This window comes from Ascaphus truei, chromosome 4, assembly GCF_040206685.1.
Source record: "Ascaphus truei isolate aAscTru1 chromosome 4, aAscTru1.hap1, whole genome shotgun sequence".
Classification (NCBI taxonomy): domain Eukaryota; kingdom Metazoa; phylum Chordata; class Amphibia; order Anura; family Ascaphidae; genus Ascaphus; species Ascaphus truei.
Genome location: NC_134486.1, coordinates 310,357,994 through 310,371,358, shown reverse-complemented (window position 1 = coordinate 310,371,358; position 13,365 = coordinate 310,357,994). Strand labels below are relative to the sequence as shown.

The 13,365-nt window shown below is 45.3% G+C and overlaps 1 protein-coding gene across 3 annotated transcripts in view; it reads right to left on the bottom strand.

Moving 5' to 3' along the window:
* RNGTT (RNA guanylyltransferase and 5'-phosphatase) overlaps positions 1-13,365 on the bottom strand; it is a 416,958-nt gene that overhangs the window by 364,951 nt on the left and 38,642 nt on the right. The window lies entirely within an intron of this gene.

Genomic DNA, 13,365 nt, shown 5'->3' with positions numbered 1-13,365 from the left:
ACACACACACACACACACACACACACACATAGAGAGAGAGAAAAGAGAGCGCACACATACACACATACATATATATATACACACACACACACACACACACACACATATATATATATATATACACACACATATACATACATATATATACATACATACATACATGTCAGACTCTGTATATATTAGTAGGAGGTTGCATTATGCCTGCTTTCCAGTATGCAACAAGTTAACTCCACTAGTTAGACAGGCCACAGGTGATCCTAAGTGAGCTCACCTGCTTTAAAAATGGGAAGAGGAAATGTATCTGGGGCAGCAGCCTCACTCAGACACAGAGAGGACAGAGGAGAGCAGACAGACAGACACAGGTTGCTCATATTTATGCTGTCCCGAATGGAATAAAGCTCCCAGGTAAGGAGCCAAGTGGTATTACCAAATATTGTTGGTCTGGTCTAATTTAGTTAAACAGCCTGGTAGATAGGCTTAACTTTGTTTAGTTAGTTTCCCTAAAGGGGATAGGCTTTTGTTTTATGTTTTGTTTTACTTAAAAGGGACAGTGCACCCATTGTTTTGTTATATTTTTGGACAAATAAAACCGCCAGCATATTATTTCACTAGAAGAACTGTGTTGCTGCCTCACTAACCACAGTCATCCGCCAACAATTGGTGTTAGAAATGGGATGTCGAACACCCTGCAAAAGGGACAGAGCTGCATAGTGTGACTGTTAGCTCCAGCGTGGACTGCTACTTTCAGTATGGAGGACGTTGTGAAGGCCCTACTGCACAGCATCGCTGTTCAGCAGGAAACTAACCAACAAGTAGCAGACAGCATCTCTAAGGGACCTGAAAGCATGGCGGCACAACGTGAGACAAACCAGATACTTGCTTGCAGCCCAGCTTGTCGTTATCGCAGAAACACACAGGGGGATGGTTCATCATCTGGCCCAGATTACTATGGACCGGACCAGTACAGCTGAGGTGCGGACCATCCGGACGAACCTATACATGCAGAAGATGACGCCGCAAGATGACGTCGAGGGATACCTCCGGTCCTTTGAGCGAATTGCTACCCGGGAAATTTGAGCCTGCTCCAAATGGGCTGGGATTATTGCACCCTTTCTACTAGGGGAAGCCCAAAAAGCATATTGTGACCTTGGTGAAGATGTCGCAGCAGATTAGGACAGGTTAAAAAGCGAAATCCTTGACAGGATTGGAGTGACTCCCGCAGTCTGTGCGCAAAGGTTCCATACATGGAGATACCAAAAACAGAAGTCACCCAGATCCCAGTTATGGGATTTGATCCATCTGGCGACAAAGTGGCTAAAACCAGAAGCCTATAATCCAACCTGGATCATTGAGATGTTGGTGTTGGACCGCTTTATTCAAGAATTACACCAGGACCTTCGACATTGGGTGGGACAAGGAGATCCCTCACTTATGATGCCATGGTAGGCGCAGTGGAATGTTTTCTAGCTACCCGAGAACTGTCACGCTCCACGTTCTCTCACACAAAGCAAAACCCATGGCCCAACACGAACATTAGAAGCCAGTGGAAAATCCCGCTAACAGAGTCAGCAAAAGAGAAAACAGCATTCTCCACACCTGATGGCCTCTTCCAGTATACAAATAGTAAGAAAAATAGAAATACAAGTTCTGTAGATCAGTGCTTCCAAATCATGAATACAAAGTAACAGTCTGTAATTTATTGCCATATGTAGGCATGCAGGTGTCGGAAAACGGCCCATAGGTTGCATTTGTAAAGCGTTGGATATGCCATCTGTCATAAAGTGAAACGACGGATAGCGAGAATATATATATATATATATATATATATATATATATATCTCAAATGAAAATATTACTGTATGCTCATTTGCATGTCTTAGACAGGTCTGCAACCCCGCGTTTCACTATTATCACCCAGCACTTTCACTGCAGCAAGGCATTCTGGGAAATGATACGCAAATGAGCTTACAGTAATATTTCCATTTGCTACAGTATATGCTTTTGATTTCTGAAGGTTTGGCTCCCAAACAAGGGAGCACTCCCCCCGCCCCCCCCCCCCCCCCCCCAGGTTTGTGCATCCCGTGACTGTGAAACACTCGCATAACGGGACCAGAAATGGTTGGTCCCCCCAAACATAGTTTGGAAACCGGGGTCCTCTTTTTACCCCACCCTACCTTGTCCACCCTCTCCCCACACCCAGTTCTACAAGCATTTGTTAATGCAGAAAGTTAATGTGTGTATCTCTCAAGGTGTATGTTCACGATACAGACTGTTTACAATAGTTAAGACACTGTTTCTTCTGTTATATATAAGTCATCACTCTGTTCACCTGTATCATAGACCTTTAAAGCATCACTATGCCGATTAATATAATTTCCCAAAACACCAAGGGCTTCAATACCCCTGAGTATTCAATACTGAAAGAGACGAATAGCCCTTTCAGAGGCTAAAAGACTAGCAGGAGATATCATTTTGTTACAATAAACACATCTGAAAAAGGAGGATCAATCACTGCTGTACAGTAGCGACTACCCTCTAATCTATCACTCATCATCCCATACAAAAAAAAATGGGGTGGCTACACTTTTCCACAAAAATCTAAACTTCAAAGTAGACAAAATTTAAAATGACCCTGCTGGGAGAATTTTAATTGTTACAGGATTACTAGACTCTACCCATCTAACAATAGCTAACATATATGCCCCTAACGAAAATCAAGAATCCTTTTTCCGGGAGCTCACAAATTTAATAAACTCTGTCCAGAAAGGTTTTCTAATTCTTGCAGGGGATTTAAACGCAATCATGGACCCAAATTTAGATAAATTTCCCAGTCTTCCATCACCACAAAAGATAGTTCCCTCAACTCGTGGTCTCGTATCCATGACCAAGGATCTGATGGTAGTAGACTCCTGGAGATTAATGAACAATAAGGAAAAAGATTTTTCCTTCTTCTCTCATCCCCATAACAGCTATTCACGTATAGACTATATTTTAATTGACCAACAAGTTAGCAATAACATTTCCTCAGCAACAATTGCCCCCTCTGCTTGGTCAGACCACTCTACAATTATAACTAAATTGGGTGGCCTCACAACCAAAAACAACACAAGGTTGTGGTCCTTAAATGAAACATTATTGTCGAACCCACAAAATCTCCAACAATTGGAAGAGGAACTGGTCCAATATTTCGATATAAATAACACCCCGGACGTTTCCCCTTTTACCCTTTGGGAGGCCCATAAATCTGTGCTTAGAGGTAAGCTGATTGTTCTGGCTTCTCGGAAAAAGAAGGAAAAAACGGAACACATTGTGACATTAACAAAAAAGTTATCAGAACCAGAAAGTATCCATAAAGCAAACCCCTCCCGAAAAAACTATAGACAAATAATCTCAATTAGAGGGCAATTAAATCTTTTGTTAGTGACAAACGCAGAGAGAGCTATACGATGGACCCAACAGAAATACTACGAAAAAAGCAATAAGGCAGATAAAATGCTGGCACGTAAGCTAAAACAAAAGCAGGTTAAAGCTAAGATCCATAATATTTATACTAAAAATGGAAAGATATCTCATAACCCCAAAGTTATAAGTGACGCTTTTAAGGAATATTATGCATCTCTTTACAATCTGCCTGGCCCAGTGGGAGAATCGGCTAAAAACAAAAAAAGCGAAAAAAATTCAAAACTTTTTAAATCAATGCCAGCTCCCCACGCTAGAACCAGAAGATATAATAAATCTTGAAAAAACTATAGAACCCCCTGAAATCTTGGAGGCTATCAAATCTTTGAAAAATTGGAAGGCCCCCTGACCGGATGGATTTTCAAATCTCTACTACAAAAAATTCTCCATAATACTCCTCCCACACTTAACCAAGGTATTTAATGAGATGCTTTTAGGCCTCCCCCCACCCAGAGATATGCTACGAGCAACCATAGTCGTAATCCCAAAAGATGGAAAAGATCCCATGATGTGCTCTAGCTACAGACCTATATCTTTGTTAAACACAGCTCTAAAATTAACAGCAGGAAAAACCTCTAGGTGTGTGGAATCAGGGATCGCGGCGTCCGCGCCCTGGTTCCTCTGCTGATATATTCCCTCCTGCTGCCGTGGCGCGCATCCCTCGCCAGCGCCACTCACCTCCGGCGGTTCTGGGGGTTCCCCGTCGTCCTCGGCGTCCCCGCTTTCCAGCAGTACCTCACGCGGCCGCCATGTTGCTCGGGCGCGCGCCTGAACAGCGCGCGCCGGGCGAAGTTAATTTATTCACTGCTCTGGCAGTGAAGACCCGCCCCCAACACAGGAATATGATCTCCTGTCAAGACAAGACTCCTCACCTGCCTGCCAATCAAGGGAACCTATCCAGGATGGCTCCACGCAGTCCTCCAGGTCTGCCTTCACTTCTGATTGGGCAGCCACACTTTATAATGCCAGTCCTTCCTATCATTCATTGCTCGACATAGTTTTCACTTGGATTACTACTCTGGCGTTTTCTCTCTCATTCTCTCAGGTTACGACTTGGCTTGGCGGACGTCTCTCTCTGGCTCTAGACCCCTGCTTGGACAAACGACCTTCCGGAATTCTCCAATCCCAGACTTTGGCTAACGGCAACGGCATTTCTACACCGGTACCGGCAAGTATTGCTAGCTAAATACACCTGGCCTGGCAACGCCAAAATCACCACACTCCGGACACGCTCCCTTTGCTGCGGGTGCGTGCTTCTATACGTTCCTCACCTTAGTGAAAGGAACGGGTCTGGTCTGCGGGCAGCACCGGCGTAACATTATGTCGAGCCCACAAGACGCAGACCAGACTGTGGACTCTATGATGACGGCCATGTACCAACAAATACAGGCCTTAACGGATCAAGTGGCTCTCCTCTCCCAACAGGTATCGGACCGCCCTTTACAGGCTCCGCCTGCGGCTGCACCCCCGGCGCAGCCTGACTTATCTTCCACTTCATTTTCAGTTCCGAAGATTCCGGCTCCAAGGCCCTACGCAGGGGATCCACACGCCTGTCGTGGCTTTCTCAACCAGTGCGAGATCCAGTTCGAGATGGCTCCCCAGTTGTATGCTACTGGCCGGAAAAAGGTAGCCTACGTATATAGTCTGCTCACAGGTAATGCACTGGCATGGGCCTCTCCGATCTGGGAACTACGCCCTGATATTACCCGCGATTACGCGGCCTTCAGACGGGACTTTCGACAGGTTTTTGATATCCCCGCACGTCAAGAGACTGCTTCTGATACCCTGCTAGAGCTTACACAGGGACGTCGGCCTGTGGCTCAATACGCCTTGGAATTCAGAACTGTAGCAGCTGAGACTCATTGGGGTCAGGAGGCTTTAGTCGCTGTCTTCTGGAAAGGTCTATCGGAGTCTCTGAAGGATGAACTTGCTTCCCACACCAGGCCAGAGTTACTGGAGGATCTCATCACCCTGGCTACTCGTATGGATCAGCGCCTTCAGGTACGCCGCGCTCAGCGTCAGCTTCCCCGGGCTACGCCTTTCCGTACTTCCTTTTCCAGGTTCTCTACTAACCAGAGATCCGTCGTACCCCCGTTACCGGCGCTGGAGGCTCCAGAGCCGATGCAACTTGGAGTTCAGCAACCTCGGGTACCGTCACGACAACTTCGCTCTACTGGGGAATCATTGCGGAGCTTCTGAGCAGCGTACCCGTAATCATCCTCCATCTCCGGGAAACGACTAAGCCCAGTGAGTACGAAGGGGCGCTCTCTGGGTACTGAATCTCCTTGTCCCCCTCCCAGAAGGGAACTTCCCAAAAGATTGACTATTCCCATCTCCCTTTCAGGACCGACTTTCCGCACCTCCACTGCTGCATTTATCGATTCCGGCGCAGGAGGGAATTTCATAGATCAAACCTTTTCTGAGCAAAATCAAATTCCGCTTTCCAGGAAGGACTCCCCCGTTGCCTTGGTCGGGATTGATAATCGACCTCTCACCCCGGCTTATATCTCCTTAGAGACCGGACCTATCACCCTTTCTACTCCTTCTCACAAAGAGACTCTGGGTTTTGATGTTATTCATGCCCCAGGAACACCTATCACGCTTGGCTTGCCCTGGTTACAGAAGCATAATCCACTCATCGATTGGGTTTCTCCTAACCCTATTAACTGGAGGTCAAGATCAGAGAAACCTTTTTCCTCTATCAAGCAACCATCCTTTCTATTAGCCAATACATCAAGTTCTCCGAGGGAGTTACCTTCTCCATACGCCGAATTCTTGGACGTTTTCAGCAAGGCTCAGTCTGAACTTCTACCTCCTCATCGTTCCTACGATTGTCCGATTGATCTGGTACCTGGTTATACCTTGCCTAAAGCCAAATCTTATCCTCTCTCATTGCCCGAGACCAAAGCTATGGACGAATATATTCGTGAGAATCTTAAGCGGGGCTTCACACGTCATTCCAATTCTCCTGCGGGGGCTGGATTCTTCTTTGTCAAAAAGAAAGATGGTACTCTCAGACCATGTATTGATTACCGGGGTCTGAACCATATCACGGTGAAGAATCGTTATCCACTCCCACTCATCTCCGAACTCTTTGATAGACTTCAGGGGGCCAATCTCTTTACTAAACTGGATCTCCGTGGGGCATACAACCTCATCCGCATCTGGGAGGGCGATGAATGGAAGACTGCCTTCAACACCCGTAGCGGACACTACGAATATCTAGTGATGCCCTTCGGGTTATGCAACGCATCGGCAGTTTTTCAGGACTTCATCAATGACATCTTTCGAGACGTTCTTAATATATTTGTCATTGTATACCTGGATGACAACCTTATTTTTTTCTCAAAACTTACAGGATCATATCATCCATACGAAGTTTGTGCTTTCACGCCTCCGCGAGAACCGGTTGTTTGCTAAAATGGAGAAATGCATTTTTCATCAGTCTACCACTTCTTTTCTCGGATACATCATCTCCAACAAAGGTTTGGCCATGGACCCAGAGAAGCTAAAGGCCGTCGTGGATTGGCCACAACCCAATTCCCTCAAATCTGTTCAACGGTTTTTGGGTTTTTCTAATTATTACCGGAAGTTTATCCGCAACTTTTCTACCATTGTCGCTCCTATCACGGCACTGACCAAAAAAGGTGCAGACCCTTCATCTTGGTCTCCAGAAGCTGTCACGGCATTCGAGACACTGAAACAAACTTTTGTCTCTACTCCCATCCTTCGACACCCTAACACGAATTTCCCCTTCACCTTAGAGGTTGACGCTTCGGACTGTGGGGCTGGGGCGGTTCTGTCGCAGAAATTTTCTTCCCAGGATAAACTTCATCCTTGCAGGTTTTTCTCCAAAAGATTTTCATCGGCAGAGAGGAATTATGAATTGGGCTATAGGGAACTTTTGGCCGTCAAAATGGCTCTTCAAGAATGGAGACATCTTCTGGAGGGGTCAAAAGAGCCATTCACCATCCTTACGGACCATAAGAACTTATTGTACATTGAGAATGCCCGTCGCTTAGGTCCTCGCCAAGCTCGCTGGTCGTTATTTTTCTCTAGATTCAATTTTGTTCTCTCATACATTCCCGGCACTAAGAACGTCAAAGCGGATGCTCTCTCCCGGCAATACTCTTCTGAAGAGAGATCAGAGAAAACCACTGAGTCCATCCTCCCTAAACAAAGAATCTTAGCAGCTGTGGCATTCAAAAATCTAGAGAGGATCATCGTCTCAAGAGAACCTCCCGTCCGGTCTTGTGGTTCCTAAAGACTCTTTGTATGTGGAACCCAAATTTATCCCTGAAATACTGAACTGGGGACACGCCGTCCGTTCGGCAGGGCATCCTGGATTCAAGAAAACCTTGGACCTCATCCGTCGTACCTTTTGGTGGCCCAATATGGTTAAAACCATTCTGGAATTTACACGGTCCTGTCCGGTATGTGCGCGTAACAAGATTCCTCGTCAGAAACCTCAGGGTCTTCTCTTACCTTTACCTATTCCGGAGCGTCCCTGGTCCCACATTTCGATGGATTTTATTGTGGAGTTGCCTAGGTCGAATGGCATGAATACCATTCTTGTGGTAGTGGATCGGTTTTCCAAGATGGCACACTTTATCCCTCTCAAAGGATTACCCTCCTCACCCGCCCTTGCGGATATTTTTGCCAAAGAGATTTTCCGGATCCATGGGATTCCCACATCCATCGTGTCCGATCGGGGTTCCCAGTTCGTCTCCAAGTTCTGGAGAAATTTCACCAAGAGACTAGGTATCTCGTCTTCCTTTTCTTCTGGATATCACCCTCAATCCAACGGACAGACCGAGAGGGTTAATCAATCCCTCGAGAAATACTTAAGGTGCTTCGTCTCCAATTCTCAGGATGACTGGGCAGAATTACTTACCTGGGCTGAGTACGCAATCAATTCTTCCAGGAATGAGTCCACCCACGAGACCCCCTTCTTTATCAACTACGGATTCCATCCGGCTCGCCTACCTATTACTAAAGAATCCTCTGGGGTACCAGCCGTGGACGAACATATTGCTCTCCTACAAGACTCTTGGTCCAGAATACAATCTGCATTACAAAAGGCATCCTTGACATCTAAAAATCAGGCTGATCGTCACCGTCGTCCGGCACCCGAATACAAACCCGGGGACAAGTTTTGGCTATCATCCAAGAACATCCGTCTCAAAACGCATTCCCTCAAATTGGCTCCTAGGTTCCTGGGTCCCTTTTCCATTTTGGAGCAGGTTAATCCGGTTTCTTTTCGACTCCAACTTCCTCAAAGCATGAGAATTCCGAATGTCTTTCACACCTCACTTCTCAAACCTTTTATCTCCAGTAGCCTCTTTCCGGATCACACTTCTAAACCAGATCCTGTGATGGTACAGGGTAACGAAGAGTGTGAAATACAGGCTCTACTGGATTCCTGTCTTTCAAGAGGTAAAGTCCACTTCTTGGTCCACTGGAGAGGTTTTGGACCCGAAGAGAGGTCATGGGTACCCCTGAAAGATATTCATGCTCCAGGACTCCTCAAACGCTTTCGTAAGAAGTTTCCATCGAAACCATGGAAGGATCGTCCTGAGGCCGATCCTGAAGGGGGGGGTACTGTGAGGAATCAGGGATCGCGGCGTCCGCGCCCTGGTTCCTCTGCTGATATATTCCCTCCTGCTGCCGTGGCGCGCATCCCTCGCCAGCGCCACTCACCTCCGGCGGTTCTGGGGGTTCCCCGTCGTCCTCGGCGTCCCCGCTTTCCAGCAGTACCTCACGCGGCCGCCATGTTGCTCGGGCGCGCGCCTGAACAGCGCGCGCCGGGCGAAGTTAATTTATTCACTGCTCTGGCAGTGAAGACCCGCCCCCAACACAGGAATATGATCTCCTGTCAAGACAAGACTCCTCACCTGCCTGCCAATCAAGGGAACCTATCCAGGATGGCTCCACGCAGTCCTCCAGGTCTGCCTTCACTTCTGATTGGGCAGCCACACTTTATAATGCCAGTCCTTCCTATCATTCATTGCTCGACATAGTTTTCACTTGGATTACTACTCTGGCGTTTTCTCTCTCATTCTCTCAGGTTACGACTTGGCTTGGCGGACGTCTCTCTCTGGCTCTAGACCCCTGCTTGGACAAACGACCTTCCGGAATTCTCCAATCCCAGACTTTGGCTAACGGCAACAACAACGGCATTTCTACACCGGTACCGGCAAGTATTGCTAGCTAAATACACCTGGCCTTGCAACGCCAAAATCACCACACTCCGGACACGCTCCCTTTGCTGCGGGTGCGTGCTTCTATACGTTCCTCACCTCAGTGAAAGGAACGGGTCTGGTCTGCGGGCAGCACCGGCGTAACACTAGGGAGGAAAGTGGAGCACTGCGCAGGGACAAAATGCAGGAACCGGCACACCAATACTAAAAAAAACTGGTTTATTGATCGACTAGGTGCGACACCAACAACATAGCAACCACGAGATTTTAGTTTGGTTCCGCTTTCGTCACTTCCGGCCGTGAGAGCACTCAGTGAGGCTATGACTTCTGTCTTCTTGTATAGTTTATACCTCATTGGTGGGTCCTCCAAGCTAGGTGGCGCTATGAGGCCCTATCGGGTTGTCTCCTAGATACTCCAGTCTCACTGGTTAATCTCGTGACACTTCCGTTTTGTCCCGCATACTGTACGTCACTTCCGGTTATGGAATCCATCAATTAGGTAAGATGTGTATTTAAGTTGTGTGTTTTACTATGGGGGTTATACTCTTTGACAAAGGGCCTAGCCCGAAACGCGTCAGAGTGGGTGGTTGCTATGTTGTTGGTGTCTCACCTAGTCGATCAATAAACCAGTTTTTTTAGCATTGGTGTGCCGGTTCCTGCATTTTGTCCCTGCGCAGTGCTCCACTTTCCTCCCTAGAGGTTTTTCCTGCTGTTAATCTTCTATCAAGTTGGATGCACGCTTTGACGGAGTTCCTGCTATTCACCTTCACTTCCTACAATAGTGAGTGTACTCTGGTATTGTCCTGCTGCATACTGTTAGTGTTACCTATATGCTCTGTGGTTTTATCTGTGTGTGGTTGGTTAAAAGGTGACACTCTACCTTTGGTAATTGTCTCCCCAGTACCCTATAAATCCCACTTTATGATTTAAGCCGGTTAAGATAGCAGCCACTTATTCATGAGCTATAGGATTCAATTACACTGTATATCAGTATTTTCATTATGTACATTTGAGCAGCTATATAAGGATTTATTTACCCAGGATCAAGATTGTTATTATCCAGTCTATATGGGATCTATTGGATGAACTATTATGTGACTGTGATTTGTTTCTGCTGCACCGTGGATGGACTTTATTTCCTTTGTTTTTCTATACCAGATCTAAAATTATATGCAAAAATCTTGGCCACTAGATTAAACAATATTCTTCCAAGATTGATCCATCCGGACCAGGTTGGCTTTGTTTTGGGCAGGCAAGCCCTTGACAACACAAGGAGGACGGTGAACTTAATACATGTAGCAAAACAAACCACATGCTCATCATTATTACTTTCACTAGACGCTGAAAAAGCTTTTGATCGGCTGGATTGGCAGTTTATGAAGGCCACTCTCTCACAAATGGGATTTACTCCCCAAATCTTAAACAGCATAAACACGTTATACTCTGTTCCAACAGCCATAGTAAAAACGAATAACTCCTTGTCTGACCCTTTCCCAATATCGAACGGAACCTGACAGGGGTGCCCACTGTCCCCCTTGTTGTTTGCTTTGGCAATAGAACCATTAGCCTGCCAGATAAGAATGAACCCCAATATCACGGGTATCAATGTTGGACAGAAGGAATTCAAGATAGCTCTCTATGCGGATGACATACTATTGACGCTCTCAAATCCTCTTATTTCACTCCCCAACCTTTTCCAAGCTCTGAGTTTGGCTCCCTTTCAGGATAAAAAATTAACCACTCTAAATCTATGGCTCTTGGCTTAAACCTTCCCAAAGATATGGTAAAATTACTTCAACTTAACTTCGACTTCAAGTGGAATCAGACCCACATTAAATATTATGGGGTTCCAATAACAAAAGATTACTCATCCCAATACAAAATAAACTTTAAACCTTTATTCGACCAAGTTGCAAAGGACTTGTCCACCTGGAATCCATACATCATCTCTTGGTTCGGAAGGATCGCCACTATTAAAATGAACATCTTACCTAGAATACTGTACCTCTTCCAAACTCTCCCAGTAAAGATTTGTCAGAAGGACATAAATAATATTCAAAATAAAATTCTGAAATTTGTATGGCAAAATAGACGTCCTAGAGTCCGCAAAGATATCCTCTATAAATCTAAGTTAGAAGGAGGCTTAGCCCTTCCAAACCTACAAAAGTACTATAGAGCGGCACAACTAGGGCAACTAGTTAGTTGGCACTCAAACCCAGCCGAAAAAAGATGGGTCGAACTAGAAGAATTGATCTGCTCCCCATTCGAAATTAAGACTCTCCTCTGGCTTAATAGAAAATCCAGACCAGCTGGGTTTACACAAACCCGCTGTTATCATTCGCATGTAATCTTTGGGACTCCCTTAAAGTTAGGTGCCAACTGACTGGTACCCCATCCCTCATGCAACCCCTGTTCTCAGATCCCTCCCTCCCTTTTTACACTAATAACCAACAATCTAACCTTTGGGTCCAAAAAGGACTCCTAAGAGTTAATGATATTCTCATCAAAGGTAAAGTCCCTCCATTCACCTCGTTACAAACGAGCCACGACATTCCCTCCTCTGAATTTTTCAGATTTCTCCAAGTTAGGCACTCTATCCAATCCATCTACAAGCCAAACCAACCACATGTGTTAACCCTAAACGAAGACTGGTGTCTACGCCAGCCTCTTATGAAGGGCATTACTTCCAGGCTATATCATAGTTTGACTCCCGTCAAAAATAGCCAAACTCCTGATAAATATATGGTGTCCTGGGAGGAGGCGTTAAATACCAATTTGGACCTTGATGTTTGGAAAGATGTTTGGGAAGCCGCTTCCAAAAATTCTTCCTGTGTGGTGATTAAGGAGAATATTTACAAGCTAATATTTAGATGGTATATGACTCCTACCAGGTTGAACTCTTTTCTCCTAGGTGTCTCTCCTTTATGTTGGCGTGGTTGTGGTCAAATGGGGAATATACTGCACATATTTTGGTCGTGTCCAAAAATTCAGCAAACATGGAGGGAAGTGTTTGCTTTAATACACAGGGTTTTGGGAATCACTGTCCCCCAGGACCCAATATATACAGTATTGGGAAAACCAATGGCCAATCGTAACAAAAAGAAATTAAAGTTATCTCCCAAATTCTAAATGCTACTAGATGCACCATCACCAAAAACTGGAAACAACCGACTCCCCCATCCTTAAAACAAATCAATAATAAAATCTGGCATATAGTCTATATGGAAAAACTCACTGCCTACCTAACTGGTTCCACTTCACAATTCTCAGAGACATGGGCTCCTTTGTTTAGACATGCAGGTATATCCCCATATTTAGACTAGATTATTCTGAACAGAGTGATTTATGATTTATTTTGTATTTAACCTGTTATTTAATACGTTACATGGTTTCAAATGCTGTCCCTTCCCCCCTTCCCATACTCTCCTCCCCTCCTAATGTGTAATCAGACTATTTGCAATATTGTACCGTTGTATTGTTCCCCTCCTTTTTTTCTTTTTGTACCCCTCTTACTTTTGGGAAAATGATTAATAAAAAATCTAAGTAATAAAAAAATAAAAAAAATGCAGTGCTTTTCTTTACCTTTTAATTAGAAATGACAGGACGGGAGCACCAGTCAAATGACTTATCAAAGGTCAGATTTCTTATATATCACATGACATTGTATGTAGATGTGCTGGAAAAAAACAATGCTTTCCCATTTGTA